Raw genomic sequence first — 15,094 nt, 5'->3', positions numbered from 1 at the left:
CGGGATCACTACCTATGTCAGAGATGAAAAACTTTAGCTCTTCAACTTGATAAATCCAAGTTGAAGAGCTAAAGCTATTTACGAAAAACTTCACGTATAACTAATGTATACAAACTGTACGTGACTATCTCAATTATTGCATATAAATTAAATAACAACAAACTTTGTCTTAAGAACAAAATAAACACCCCCGATATTAAGGAAATGACAATATAATATTTTTAATAATTCTGTTCATTAACTCAGATTCACATTTCACATTTAATTACAATCTTAAACAAATATTCTTTGAGGCATAAATAGAAATAGACATAAACTCATTCCACATTTTAATTCATTATATATGTGTTTATTTTTCTTATTTATGGACATAAAAGTAAGGTATTTTGAAGAAGGGCTTATAATTAAAAAGCTCATAGATAGATCAAATATTATATTAATTTTTTTCTTCGACGGTGCAATTAATTCAATTTTTTTTTTATAAATGTATTATATATTTATATTAACACTTAAATAAAAGATATGTATAAATATACAATTCTAATACAACGTTGAGATTTTTGTATCCCTTTTTAAAGGTCGACTTGACAGACGCAAAAAAAGTTGAATGAAAAAGTCCCTTTCTCATTGTTTACCTTTATCCTCGCAAGCTTCCTACACATAAAACTTTTCTGCTAAACTTTTCTCAAAACGACAGGCTCTTTTACAATGTGACCAATTTATACATATAACATAATGCGTTTTTTATCTACTTTAACGTGCTTAATTAAAACTTTCCACTCAATAAACCGGATGAAAAGCTCTTCGATATAGATCCATTGTGGACGAACGTTAATTTGATCCTTTTATCTTTTCAACAAGAAATTTATTACACTACCTATTCGCATCTATCTACCCTTGTCAAGCTTTGGTTAAAACCAGAAAATTAACTGTTCAATTGCGTAACAAATATTGTAGCGGTTAACGCGGCTTGGTTAATCTGTCACGTGTTATGTACCATAAAAATTACTCTAAAAAAGACGTTTTTTAATATCATACAAAAAAAAATTAAATTAAATATAAACATTTTAATAAAAAACTGTTCCGAAATTATAAAATTAAAAAATATATATGGTTGCTCAATTATTATGTGATTTTGATATTTTTAATATTTATATACTGTATATAATAATATAAAATCCAGTGATTCCAAAAAAAGGACGAGAATCAGAATTCCTAATATCCACACTGTATTATGCTCGTTGGTTCAAACAAAAAGCAATGTTGAATGACTAAATTAATTAATGCTTTTACAACATACATAATAAAAGCATTCAAAGACGACTTCTATAAAATTTAAGATTCGCTCGTATTGAAATAATTCATAAACGCACATTATAAGAACCCCATTAACTTTACACAGCGCCATGTAAATAAAGATCCCAAAGGGCAAACATTTTCAATTCGAAAAAGTCTGGTTACGATTTCGGTTTTGCCTTCTTTTGAATTTTTAAAAAGCATCTCGCACCTTCTTTGCGTTTATTATTTCATCGAAATTCGCACACGCTCTTTGAATATTTCATACAAAATTATACAAAATTCACAGAAATTCAGATGATCGGTAGTACCGACAACTTCAGCGCTCTTTTATAGCATTATTTGGCTCTCGAACCATTTTTTTTAAAGTAAAGAGTATTTTTCTACTGGGGAAAAAAAACTTTACGACCCGTATATAATATTTATATTGTATTGCGTAAATCGTCCGCGAAAATGTCTCTTCCTTTTAATTTCTCCAGAAAGCATGTCTCGAGTTTCATCGTAATACTGTCACACAAAATCTCCGTTTTTATATGTTGTTACGTAAGAAGCACATAATAACATGAGCCTAAACCAACAATATTTTTTTAAACGTTACATTAAAAATAAAAATATATATGACACATCACATTGGCCTTTAAATGTATAATAATTTATTTTGACAGGTCTCGGATGTTTGATGGTTAATGAAGAATTATCATACATACAAAGACAATGAATTTTGCATAAGAAATATATACTATTGTATATTAACTATTCTTCTAGTATTAATCTTATAATTAATAAGACTATATTAAAACCATCTGATTTTTATAAATTACTAATATAAATAGTATAATTAAAAAAAATAAAATACAATACTAAAAAAAATTAATTGTAGCGTTTTTTATATTAATGTTGCATTACATCTTAATTGTAGATATGAAACAATGATACTTAATTTTTAATTTTTATCAAAAGTCCAAAACCGGCTTTAAATTTATTGAATGTGTAAATGTAGTTTATTATTTATAAAACTGTAAAATTATTTAACAGTGCTATTTATTATTTTTCTAATAAATTTAATAAGAAAATATTATCTTAACATATCGAGACATTCATCAAATAATTCGCGTAGCTTAAAACAGCTTTAATTAGAGAATAAATTTAATTGTGTATTTCGTTTATAAGTTAAAGATAATTAAGAATAAGAAGAATTACTGTTTGAACAATACTCTTTAAAACGTTTAATTAATTTAACTAATGGTATGAATTTAATGAATTGTGGTAAGCACTGTAAATAAATTATGATTAAAATGAAAAGTTATATAAAGACATACATATACATTTTTATGTGTTTGTATTTAATAAATATTTAATTTTTAAAAATGTTTAATGTGACGGGTAACAATTAGAATCAGATGAGCCGCTGCATTAAATTAATTTTATGATATTGTGAATGACCGGCAGACGAGTCACCGCTGGTCGTTGTCTTACCGTCGCGGTTTACCAATAAATGTGCTGCTCTTCACATCAGTTCTACCAGAAGTGAAACAATAGCGTTTGAATATAAAGGTCATAAACCTCAATTTTCGAAATAATATTTTCAGTGTGTCTTTAAAATTGATGTACACCCTAATTTAACGGAAAAAGGTAATTTAGTTTTTAGGCAATAGAATAATATATTATTATAATTGGCAAACAATAATAGTTACACACAAACTTTGCGTTCACGCTCGTGCGGCCCCGCCCAACTCTGATTTTGACGCGTATGATTGATCAAAGTGCCATAGTGGGGGTGAGAATGTGACCAATTGCACGCGTCAAAATCACTCGCGGGAATTTCGGTCGTTAAGCACAAAGTTAAATCGCATTTGTAACTATTACACAACCACATATATATGTTACAGTGATTGTGTATTTTTAGCGAAGTTATATTTTCACTAATTTACAGTGAAATCATATATGTATATCTGCTATCAAAAATACAATTTAACTGATAGGCGCCAGTGAATTTATATGGTGCTCTAAAATATATATGAAACTCAATTATGACAGTTAACCTAACCTCATGAAAGTTATAAAGCTAACTTTCATAGGGCTAAGTTTGGTGTGGTTAATTCGTTAAACTATCCATTATTAAACAAGTTTTGAAAACTCTAAACACCTAAATGGCTTAATTAAAATGTTGAAAAATAAAACATTTTCTAGACTTTGTATATATACTTTCCGAATATCCTTCATATAAGTTTTATATGTACTGAAGAGATTGCCGTGAAAGATGTTTTTTGCAGTACAATATAATAAAAATAACCGTGCAATAAATTACAGCTTGACAGCAAACGAGATAAAAATTGTAAAGAATAAAATATGAAAGTGGGTGAAATGTCAGAATTTAACAATAGAAGATAATTCAGCGGTCAAGGTTTTCCTTGAAAAATCTATTTAGCTATGATAAGCTTCGTTAGATTTATTACGTAGATTATATTTTTTTTGCATAACTTTAAATCGACTTTGAACTAGTTATTAAACGTTAAAGAGGTTTTTTCTTAATTATATATTTTATTAAACTTTTTATTTAAGCTGGTTTGAAAAATAACGACACAATATTAATATCAAGCTACATACTTCAACGAGCTTTAGAATTTCAGTAGTTAATAAAGCACGAAGGTTACTCTTTGTGCTTTTTATTAAAATTGTATTTAAAAGTAAACAAGTTCAAGGCAACTGTACAATTAAAAAGTTATAGTGTAAGGGGGACATGTCATAAAATTGCAGTATAAAATTAATACTAATATATGTCAAATAGTATTTAGCCAAATATGTAAATATTATATTCAGTTAAAAACAATTCAAAAAAAATTTAGTCGGTTCTAATAAAGTGATTTATTATTTATTATTATTTCTTATGTTATAAAAAGAATAAATAATTACATATTTATTGTTATGCTTATATAGAAAATCTATTTAATTAGCAACATATCAAAAAGAAACGGCATAAAAAACAATCATACAAGTCAATAAAATTGTTTTTCATTAAAGAGTTATGCAAAAAGAAAAAAAAACTGAAAATCTGATCGAGCTATAATTTTTTTAGAATCAATATAGACTACTTAATATTTTTTTATCTCAGAAACATTCTACGGAAATTGCATTGCAATTACTATTAAATGATTGTTTACCAATTATTATTGATAACAATTTATTATAAGATGATTATAGTGATATTATTGTATTTACAGAGAGCTTTTAAAATCTTACTTAATATTATATATGGATAATATTAAGAAAATAGATAATATAAATAATATAGTTTTAAGTTAATTTGGTAATTAATTATGAAATAAAAAGCAAAAAGTGATATTCAAAAATGTTTCTTCACAAGAAAACATTGTTTTATAAGCTGTACCTTATTATATCTATTGTATTTAAAATTACATGATTTATATGGCAGCCGGTCAAAAGAGCGTACGTCAAATGAGCGCCGTCATATAAGCGCTGCGTTATAAGAGCGCTTACCAAAGTAGCGCTATCACAAAATAGCGTGCGTCAAATGCGCAGACAGTCATATGAGCGTTTGACAAAAGAAAGCACGTCATAAGAGCGCAAAAATACTTGAAGAAAATTTAATAATATATATTTTAGGAATTATGTATACAAAATATAAGTAATTGTGAGAAATTTACTAGGAATTAAAATTCACGAGATATAGGCGGTAAAATTAGTACTTTATGTGCCAGAGCGCAATGACGATTAAAATGATTAGACAATAAGAATATTATTATTTATTAATTATTACGTACATACGAAAGTATGGCTCCCCATCCCCATACATGCGATATATGCATATCATTGTCGTGCGGTAACTTTGAATCAGGGCATGCGGTTAGGAGGAATAGGAACAAAAACTATATTTTTAAATTTATTACAATTTAGGTGAAGCTCGTAAAATAGGGGGAATGGGTATAAAAACTATATTTTTAAATTTATTACAATTTAAATGAAGCTTTTAAAAAGCACGAATGCTCTTAACGTCACATATGCGCTACTATACAATTAAAAAAAATTAGTAAAGAAAATCGAATCGATGATTTCTGCAGTGCTCAATTTAAGGCAAAAGTTGAATTAAATAATAAGAAAGTTACTGCAAACAGAAATATTATTTCCAAATTAATTGACGTGATTTGCTTTTTATCTAAACAAGAACTTTCTTTTCAATGACCCTCTGAAAATAATAATACCGTAAATGGAGGCAACTTTGTTGAATTATTTTATTTTCCAAGTGAATCAGACACATTATTAAAAAAAGTGAGAATAGATTGTCAGCTCTTGCATTAATATCAATCGAAAAAAAACTCTTAAACAAATTAAAGAAAGACAATATACTGATTATATAATGCGGTTATTGCTGACTTTTGTAAGAAGGAGCGTCGAATAAAATTAATTTTCAATAAAAATAAATACTTAATATGTTTATAAAATAAATAAAATAAATTTCAAAATATAGTTTTGTTCAGCCCCCCTCCCCCTAACCCCCATATAATCAATATGTAATAAAAGTATTTTTTTCACTATTTTCAACAAAAGAACGTCATATGAAAATGTTGTAAATTTGGCACATATAAATTAGATTTAAATAATATAAAACTTGAAATCATCGACATTATACTTTTAGAAGGTCAACAAGTCAACAACAAAGGTGACCTTCGTGTCACTCTCGCATTAAAATAAATCGAACGAGAGATACATATTTAAAAATAAACAAACAACTTGCATTAAAATAATTCGAATTAGAGATAAATATTTTAAAAATAGACAAAGAGGTGAATGACATTTGGTATTTTTAATGAAACCTTGAATTGTCTGGATGCATCTAGAAATATTTAAAAAAAATACCAGTAGCTATGCGATCACGGTCGTAAAAGGACGAATAAACTCTTTTGTTACATTTTTCTCGAATAAGTGTTCTCGTTCATATTTTTTTATAATAATATCCGTTGTTTTTAATTATAAAGTGATAGTGTAATTTAGTGTATGTGTTAAAATTAAGCAGTGTATAATTCAAATTAGTGTTACTATGCAAGGCACCGTTGCATCAGTGTTTTTCCACGGCGTGCACCGGACGCGACGCGTCTCTTCCCCCGCCAGCCTCGCGGGGGAAGGGACGCCAATTGACGCCGAAAGTGCAATATTTACAATTCTATGCATCATGCTGTTGACAAGGTAATGTCTTTGGAATTTTCTGTGTAACCCTTTGTGCTAGTAAGTCGACATCGTATACCAAGCGTGGCACTCTTACGTTGACAAAACTTTCAATGCATTTATTGGCTTTGTGTTCGAGCTAATTTTGACAATTTAAATTTATTAATGCTAAAAACACTTGTGGTAAACACATTTTAGTAGTATTCAATTTTCAACTTATGCAAATAAGTCAATAATCTTCAATTTACGAGTGTAAGTTTATTGTAAAATTTTTCATCGGAATATGGCCGAATCGAGTTGTGTTAAGACCGCATAACGCTTACTTGACAGTTTTTAGTTATCAATTATTCCTCTTAAACTCATTTTTTCCTTCGAAGATATCGATATTATATGCTCTGATTGTGCATAATTCTTACTTAATATTGTTTCTGTTATGAAATAAAACCGATTAGAAAAATCTCGCTCGCACTATTCAAATCAGCGGTTGACAACTATCGACATTTTTAGCGGCAACTCAAATATTAATATAAGTCTTTTCGAGCTAGTAAATTACTAACAATTAGTAATCTGTGCTTTAATTATTTATAAATACATATATTGATTTATTTTTAGAAATTATCCATATAATTACGAATGACGATATAATAATGGATGCTTAAGAAAATGATGATGAATTTGATAATAACTGTGTTATTATTACTGTGATAGTAATAGTAGTAGGAATGATATCTAGCTACTGAGGGGCCGTATACCTGCCCTATTATACGCATTCATTGAAAATCGAGTCGATAATTATTAATATTTTATTAATAATTTAAAAAAATTATTTATAATTTAATTATTAATATTAATATTTGTCAATTTAATGAAACATTATAGAACAAATCTAATGATAAATTCAAAATCAGCGTTTCATTTTATTACAAAATATATGTATATCGTACGCATGGGGATGGGGAGCCATACTTTTTTATGTACGTAATAATCAATAAATAATAATATTTTCATTGACTAATCATTTTAATCGTTAATACGCTCTGGCACATAAAATGTTAATTTTACCGCCAATGTTTCGTGAATTTTGATTCTTTGTAATTTTTTTACAATTTACCTATATTTTGTATACCTCATTCCTAAAATATATATTATTAAATTTTCTTAAAGTATTTTTGCGCTCTTATGACGTGCTTTCTTTTGTCAAACGCTCATATGACTGTCTGCGCATTTGACGCACGCTATTTTGTTACAGCGCTACTTAGGCAAGCGCTTTTATGACGCAGCGCTCTTTTGACACACGCTCATTTGTCCGCGCTTATTTGTGACGTTGCCGATTTATGTATATGCACAATATTTACTCGTATTTGTGATTAAAATTACGAAGAGCTTTATTCTTTAATATTATGTTTAACTATATATTATATTAATTTAGTCATTGTTGAAATCAAACATAATTCATATTCATTAAGAAATTTCATAGCTATTATTTAAAGAATTTTGGCAACTAAAAAGCATGTTTTGCAAAATTAATTTAGACAGAGTTAAAATTTAACATAATTTTTATTTATTTAAAATATCAATAATATTAGGAAGATCCATTAAAAAAATACACAGCTACACAATATTCACTCGGAAATATAATTAATTTAGGCAATTACAATTTTTTAATTTTTAATATTTAATTTAAATTATTTATAATTTAATTGATTTATAATAGATAAAAATCAATACTATAGATTGAGAAAGAACACAGCCGCACAATATTCATTTAGAAATATAATTCATTAAAGGAATTTTGGCTATTATTTACCCTTTTTATTTAGACAAATTTAAAATTAAACATAATTCATTTAATTTTAAAATAAAAACAATAATCCATGATATCTATTAAAAAGTTTACAGATGCAGTACATTAAATAGAAAATATGTTTATTTCTATACTTTGACAATTACAATTTTTTTTATAATATCATCTAAAATTAATTTAGACAGAATAAAAATAACACATAATTAGTATTGATTAAAAATAAAAAAAAAGATTAAAATATCATCAAAAAGTACACAGCTGCACAATATTCACTCGGAATATAAGTAATTTCAGCAATTACGAAGCGTTTAATTTTTATATTATTATGTTAGTCTTTATCTTAAATAATTTAAATAAAATCAAAATACCGCCTACTTTGTATTTATTTAAAATATACAAAAGAAACTTAATACCATCCACAGTTGCACTATATTAACCCAGAAATATAAGTTATTTATGGAATTTCGGCCATTACAAAGCATTTTTTTATTACTTTGTTGACTAATTATTGCCATGCTAAGATATTTTTGGAATTTTCGCTAACATAAAGCAATTTTATCTTTGATATATTGTTTGTCTTTATCTTAGATAAATTAAACTATAAGAAAAATCAAACATAATTTAAAATAAATTATTAGTAATTAGATACAATAACCAATACTTAATATTGAAAAAGTCCACAGCTGGCAAATTATATATCACATAATCTGTATTGATTTAAAATAGATAAAAAAATCATTAAAAATGTGCACAGCTGTACAAAATTTACTATAAGTAATAGCGGTGATTACAAAGATTTTATCTTAAATTAATTTAGATAAAGTAAATATTGAACATAAATTCATTAGAAATGCATTAACTAGGAAATATAAATATTTGTGAAATTTCGGCAGTAACAAAGCGTTTTCTTTTCTATATTATCTAAAATAATTTAGACAGAGTTAAGATTAAACATAGTTTATATTGATCAAAAATAGATAAAATAAATCAGTATTATCCATTGAGAAAGTCCACAGCTGCATAACAATAACTCAGAAATAAAAGTAATTTATGGAATTTCGGTTGTTACAAAGTGTTTTTTTATTATAATTTGTCGACTAATTATAGCTGTTATAAACAATAAAAAGTTAGGAAAAAATCATAAAACTTAAAAGAGACAATTAAGCTGTGTACAATAAAAAAGACTACATGCTTTGTTGATATTCACAAAAATGTTTTTTTAAGGAAATTGGATTTTGATGTTTTAATAAAATAAAAATAAAAATATTCCGTTACAAATGTAAACGAATAGTTACACAAATATTAATTGATTAAAGTTCCAAATATATAGGTATAAAAAAATCCATTTTAATATTTACAATACATGTGTCTGGGAGATCAGGATCAGTGATTATTATAAAATTATAAATTCGATCGATCATCATAGATTTACTGAATTTGCGTATATTTATTTAAATTAAAATCTATCTATGTCGTATGCTATTTGTTAGCTGTAATATTAGTTTATAATTAATATAAAAGATATTACAGATTCATGACACTTCGCTTTCAGTCTGGTGTCTTTCAACATACTTATTAATGCGAATGAAATGAAAACTAAGTATTTAATTAAAAACTTTGCGAACATGAAATGTAGGAGCAAAGATATTAGTTTTTAATATTTGTTTAATAGTTCCAATTAGTTAAAATTATGATTGAAAAATAATTAAAAAAATAATATGCTTTTATGGCCGACACATATAATATAACGGTTTGCAATCAAGAATTTTTATTCCATGTTCGAGTCATACCCTTAATTTAGTTGGAAATTGTGCTATGGAAGCTTGCTTAATATCAGTACTTTATTTCGAATTTGTTCAAAGCATTTGTGATTTTTTTATCCACATATCCGTGGAATCTACTGATTAAAAATTTTAGCGATTCGAATTACAGCAATATAAAATGACTTATTGATACTACAAGTACATTTAAAATATGCAAAACAATAATTGATCTCTTAATCAAGCCTCCCAAATATCGAAACGGTTTTAATATGCTTTTTAACATTACCAATATGTACTTCAACTGGCGAACGATCTTTCTCATCTCCTAAGCTCTCATTTAAGAAACAGTCTTGAACAATATAATTTGTAAAATCTTATGATTATGTTTATAGAAAATTATCTCTCACTACAATTAAATTATGATATTATCATCGATAGGGTTGCTAGAGCTAAAATATAAAATGTAAATATGTAAATTTGAAAATAATCGAATAAGTATTATTTTGATTATTTTCTCTGATGATTTTTTTAAATAATATTTTATATTTCATTTGTTTTGTGTAATACAAAATACATAATTATAATTTAAATAAATTTATTTAGAATAAAATCTGATTATGATTTTTTTATCAATATAATTATGTAATGCTAAGATGGAATATTCATTCGATTTTCGCAGAATCTCAAATATTACATTTTAACGTTTCTCAGCTTTTTATATTATATGCTTGCAATATTTGATTTTGAATCAATTGCTTATTTCTAGTCATATTATTATGTAATAAAGAAAATTTTAATTATATTACATCTAAATAAATATAATTTTTGGCATTATTAAAAATTTAAGTTTATTTTATAATTCTACTGAATACAAACCTCTCTGTAATTCGGTTATAATAAATATTATAAGATACCGTTAATTTAAATAAACACTTGATTTATAAATCAATAAAATTATTAAGACCCTTTACCATTCTATAATCGCTTTACGATTTTACGAATCACGTTAATGTTTTTTTTTGCTTTATAATAATAATGTGTAGCTAATTGTATATTATTTACTAAATGCTATATTTCCTAATATATCTTGGTAAGGTTTCCATCTATTCGTGGTCTTCAAAGAACAGATTTGTCAATACAGCGCTGTTTATTTTAAATTGTTTATTAATGTTTCTGACTAAGAGGAGCTATGTCATATTTAATACATGATATGTAATACAATATAAAACTTTGTATTGCCTTGGGCTCCTAGCGAAGTAAATCCGCCACTAAATATAGATTATAGAATAAACTAATGCTTCGTTGTGGTGTGCAATTTAAAAATATAAATAGGATGTTACAGTATATATTGGTTTTTATCAATTTTACTTAATGTCAGACCTGCCGAGAGGGGAGGGGGAGAGGGTAAAAATTCATGGAGCCCGATGTACTTCAGGGGTCCAACTCTGGAAAAAATCATAGCACAAATAGCTCAAATAATGAATATGAACTAAGCTACAGTTGTTTGAGATGTACCTATACACTGATGTATTTAAATTAAAATTTCCTCACCCTTTTTTTATACATATTATAAAATAAATAAATAAAGCGGAACATTGCCTTCAAAAGCATCCACTTCCATTTACAATAAACATTATTGTTCAAAAAAACAGATTGCAGATTTTTGACGCGGCTCCGTTTGTGTTAGTTTTTTTTTGCAAATTATTGTTGACTTTATAGCTTTTTGTACGTTTTAAAAATATTAGATATGCGAGAAATTATTTATAATTATTAGCAGTATATTTAGCTATGTATTATTAAAAATGGTATAGAATACATATATAAAAATATAAGAGGGCTGATCAAAGTATATTCAAACCGAATTTTGGTCAATAGGAGAGCGCAAAAAACAATTATCACTTCTCAGAAGGCAAAAATTCACGTCAAAAGCAATAAAATCGTGTCGGTGCCGTCGCAGTGGGAACGCTCGGTAACGAGCGTTCCCACTGCAACGGCACCGACACGATTTTATTGCTTTTGACGTGAATTTTTGACTTCTGAGAAGGGATAATTGTTTTTTGCGTTCTCCTATTAGGCAAAATTTGGTTTAGATGTTCTTTATTTGGTTCTCAGTTGTATTATTGTTATAAAAAGTCTTAATATAAACGCTTGATATTCTTGCGTTTTCACCGCGATGGCACGATTTTATTACCTTTGATCTGAACTTGAAATTCACTATATGGCAACACTGATCAGCAAATAAAACACGACTAATTATCAGTTTAATAATATTAATACATGTATTTAATAAATTTCAATGCTTAATTAAAATATTTCGCATAAAATATGATTTTATAAAATATGTAGCAACGGTTGCTAATTTTTATATTTATTCGTAACATAGAAAGGGTTAACTCGTTCCTATTATAATTTATTCAATAAATTACATCACGATGTGAAAAAATATATAAAATTCCATTTTTGTCATGAGGCCCGGAATAATTGTTTTTCCAGGGCCCGAGTTTGCTCTTGGCGGCCCTGCTTAGTGTATATTTTATTTATTTATTTTTTATTAAATATTTTGTGTTATGCCATGTACATATATTTGTATTATGCCATGTACATATAAAAAAATTTCAGGGTTGAAACCATCTGTAGGGTAAAAACTACAATATATAAGGGCGAAGCTCCGGTGTTAGGCCCGTCGACTACGGCGCCTCACAGATTCAACGGGTTTTTTAGAAAAAAACTTTAAAGATTTATATATATATATATTTTTTATTTAATCTTTCTTTGTTACCTGATAAGGCATAAGCCCAATGCGTTACAACGGGATAAATCTGTACCAACTAAGTAAATCTATCTTGTATAAGAATGAAAGTCTGAGAATCAGTGAAATTTATATTATTAATTATAAATTATTATGTATATTATAATATAATTTATAAGTAGATTTTACCGCAGTTTTTTTATAACTGCGCATTTTTATAAATAAAAACTCTAGTACCGCTGCTAGGGCACGAATCCGCAACCTCACAGTTAATAGTCTGAGACGTTGCGGACTACGCTATTCCGTATTCCCATTATTTTATGTATATATACTATATACATAAAATAAATTATAAATACCATGATTATTATGTCGTTAATATTTGTCTACATTATTAAGGTTTCTTAATGCTTCTGATATTTATTTTAATATTCTATTTTTTTTAAATTTATTTAAAAACTATTTAGAAAAAAATTAAGGGGGGAGAACTGATAATTATTGTTGCAGGGGAGCACAAAATTTGAAGTTCAGCCACTGGCATACGTCACATTATTCGAATTAATTATATTTGAATTGTAATACATAATTTAAAAAAATATGTTGCCTTACATCTCAGAGACGATGAAATGGTCCCGCATTACGGACCATATGCCAAAATTGAGTGCCGCATGAAAAAATTAAGCATAGCTTAAAGTCTTATTTATTGAAGATATCGTATTAAAATAAAATCTAATATGAAAATATTACGGATGACCTAGTTTATATATTTTGTAATAATATAACATTGCGTTGTAAGTTGATTCAATGTATTTTTCATAAAATTCTCGTTTGTAAATGGGCGGGTCGACCTGAAAGTGCCAGTGGGAGGGGGAAGTTTATATACAGCGGCGCCAGAACTACCGCCACAGTCACGACGCCGGCGTCGAGAGCGAAGCTCTTCGTTTTCGCGGCCCTTTATAATACGTAAAGCGGCAACTTTGCGCAAAGTTCTAACCGTGAAAACGTAAAGTTTGACATTTGATCAAATAGACGAGTTTGTGTGAGATGTAAAAAAAATATATAGTGCACTGAGAAACTTGTGACTGACTGCTATGGGACACTTTTCTGTGAGTTTTGACAATTTTTTGCTGAATTTTCATTTTTACGTTATTAAATAAGTGAAACGGTATTATGACGAAAGCGTAAAATGCGGTTAAATTAAACCGTAAAACCAGTAGAAAGGCTTTCATTACATTTTGTAATTAAAAATGAGATCAAACGAGCGCTGACGAGTTTGGGTCAAGTGTCGGAAAAACGAATCAAAATCGAGGTTTTTTAAATTTTTTATGAGTCTATAAAGGACCGAGAAATGATAAACGGTTGAATTTAAATTAGCTTTGAAAAGATTTCTTTTGTTTATAATTAAAATAAATGAATAACAGCAAACAATATATTTAAATGACGAATTGTGCAATATGTTAATAAATATATACATAAGTATACATAGATAAAATAGCTCTTATCGTTTAGTAAATTACACATTACATAAATGCTTTATCAATGCAGAATGCTTATATTATAAATATATTATTATTGGCAACAAAATTAATTGCTATTTTTTATTGTCGTATCATAATTACTTTTATGGTAATTCTTTTATACATCTTAAACAAAAAATTATGATTTTAAAAATTAAACTGGTTTATCAGGTAATTATGTTAATATTTAATATGCGGTTGCGTAGTTAAAAGTGAACCTTAAAATGAATAAATGTAATATTTATAAATAAAAAAAAACAATGCGGCGAAAAAAAAATATAAGCAATAGGAACATTTTATTATTAATTTAATAATCTTTATTGTATAGTTATATTCTAAAATAATAGGTATACTATAGTGTTTTTTTATAAATGTTCAAAGGTTTTATGGAAGTTTAAAATATATACCCAATGTAAATAGAACACTATTTAGTTAAAGTCATTACACTTACAATTACAATACATATTTAAATGTGCAAATTATTAATATTCAGCTTAAAATTAGAATAAAAACATACATGGGTTATGAAATGTTATTTATAATAAACGATTATAATATTAAATGCACTAAATAAAAACACTGCACAACCGTCATTTTTCTATTGTAGCTTTGAATGTCCCAATACTATTTACTTTAACTCTCAAATTTGTCCCCTCCCCCTTTCTCTCTGAAGGCTTGAGTATGAGCCTAGACCTAGAGCCTAGTATGTCTGGAATAAAACAGATTTCCACATTGATTGTTAGATTTGGTCTAATCGAACGGTCACTTTAAATCTCCTAGAGCT

At 27.0% G+C, this 15,094-nt stretch overlaps 1 protein-coding gene across 2 annotated transcripts in view; it reads left to right on the top strand.

The window, feature by feature from the left end:
* Positions 1 to 15,094, top strand: part of LOC148237172 (somatostatin receptor type 2-like) — a 211,488-nt gene that overhangs the window by 64,322 nt on the left and 132,072 nt on the right. The window contains exon 1 of one of the 2 annotated variants that reach the window (XM_088181965.1): positions 13,716 to 13,899. The exons of the other annotated variant lie outside the window; for it this stretch is intronic. The gene's annotated coding sequence lies outside the window, so the exon portion shown is untranslated. Of the gene's footprint in view, positions 1 to 13,715; positions 13,900 to 15,094 lie in introns of those variants that run through there. 2 annotated transcript variants of the gene reach the window in all.

The sequence above is a fragment of the Plectrocnemia conspersa genome, unplaced genomic scaffold (genome assembly GCF_051122295.1).
Source record: "Plectrocnemia conspersa isolate PC_06_02 unplaced genomic scaffold, ASM5112229v1 ptg000003l, whole genome shotgun sequence".
Lineage (NCBI taxonomy): Eukaryota > Metazoa > Arthropoda > Insecta > Trichoptera > Polycentropodidae > Plectrocnemia > Plectrocnemia conspersa.
Note: the sequence above shows the minus strand (reverse complement) of the source record. Positions and strands in the feature narration are given on the sequence as shown.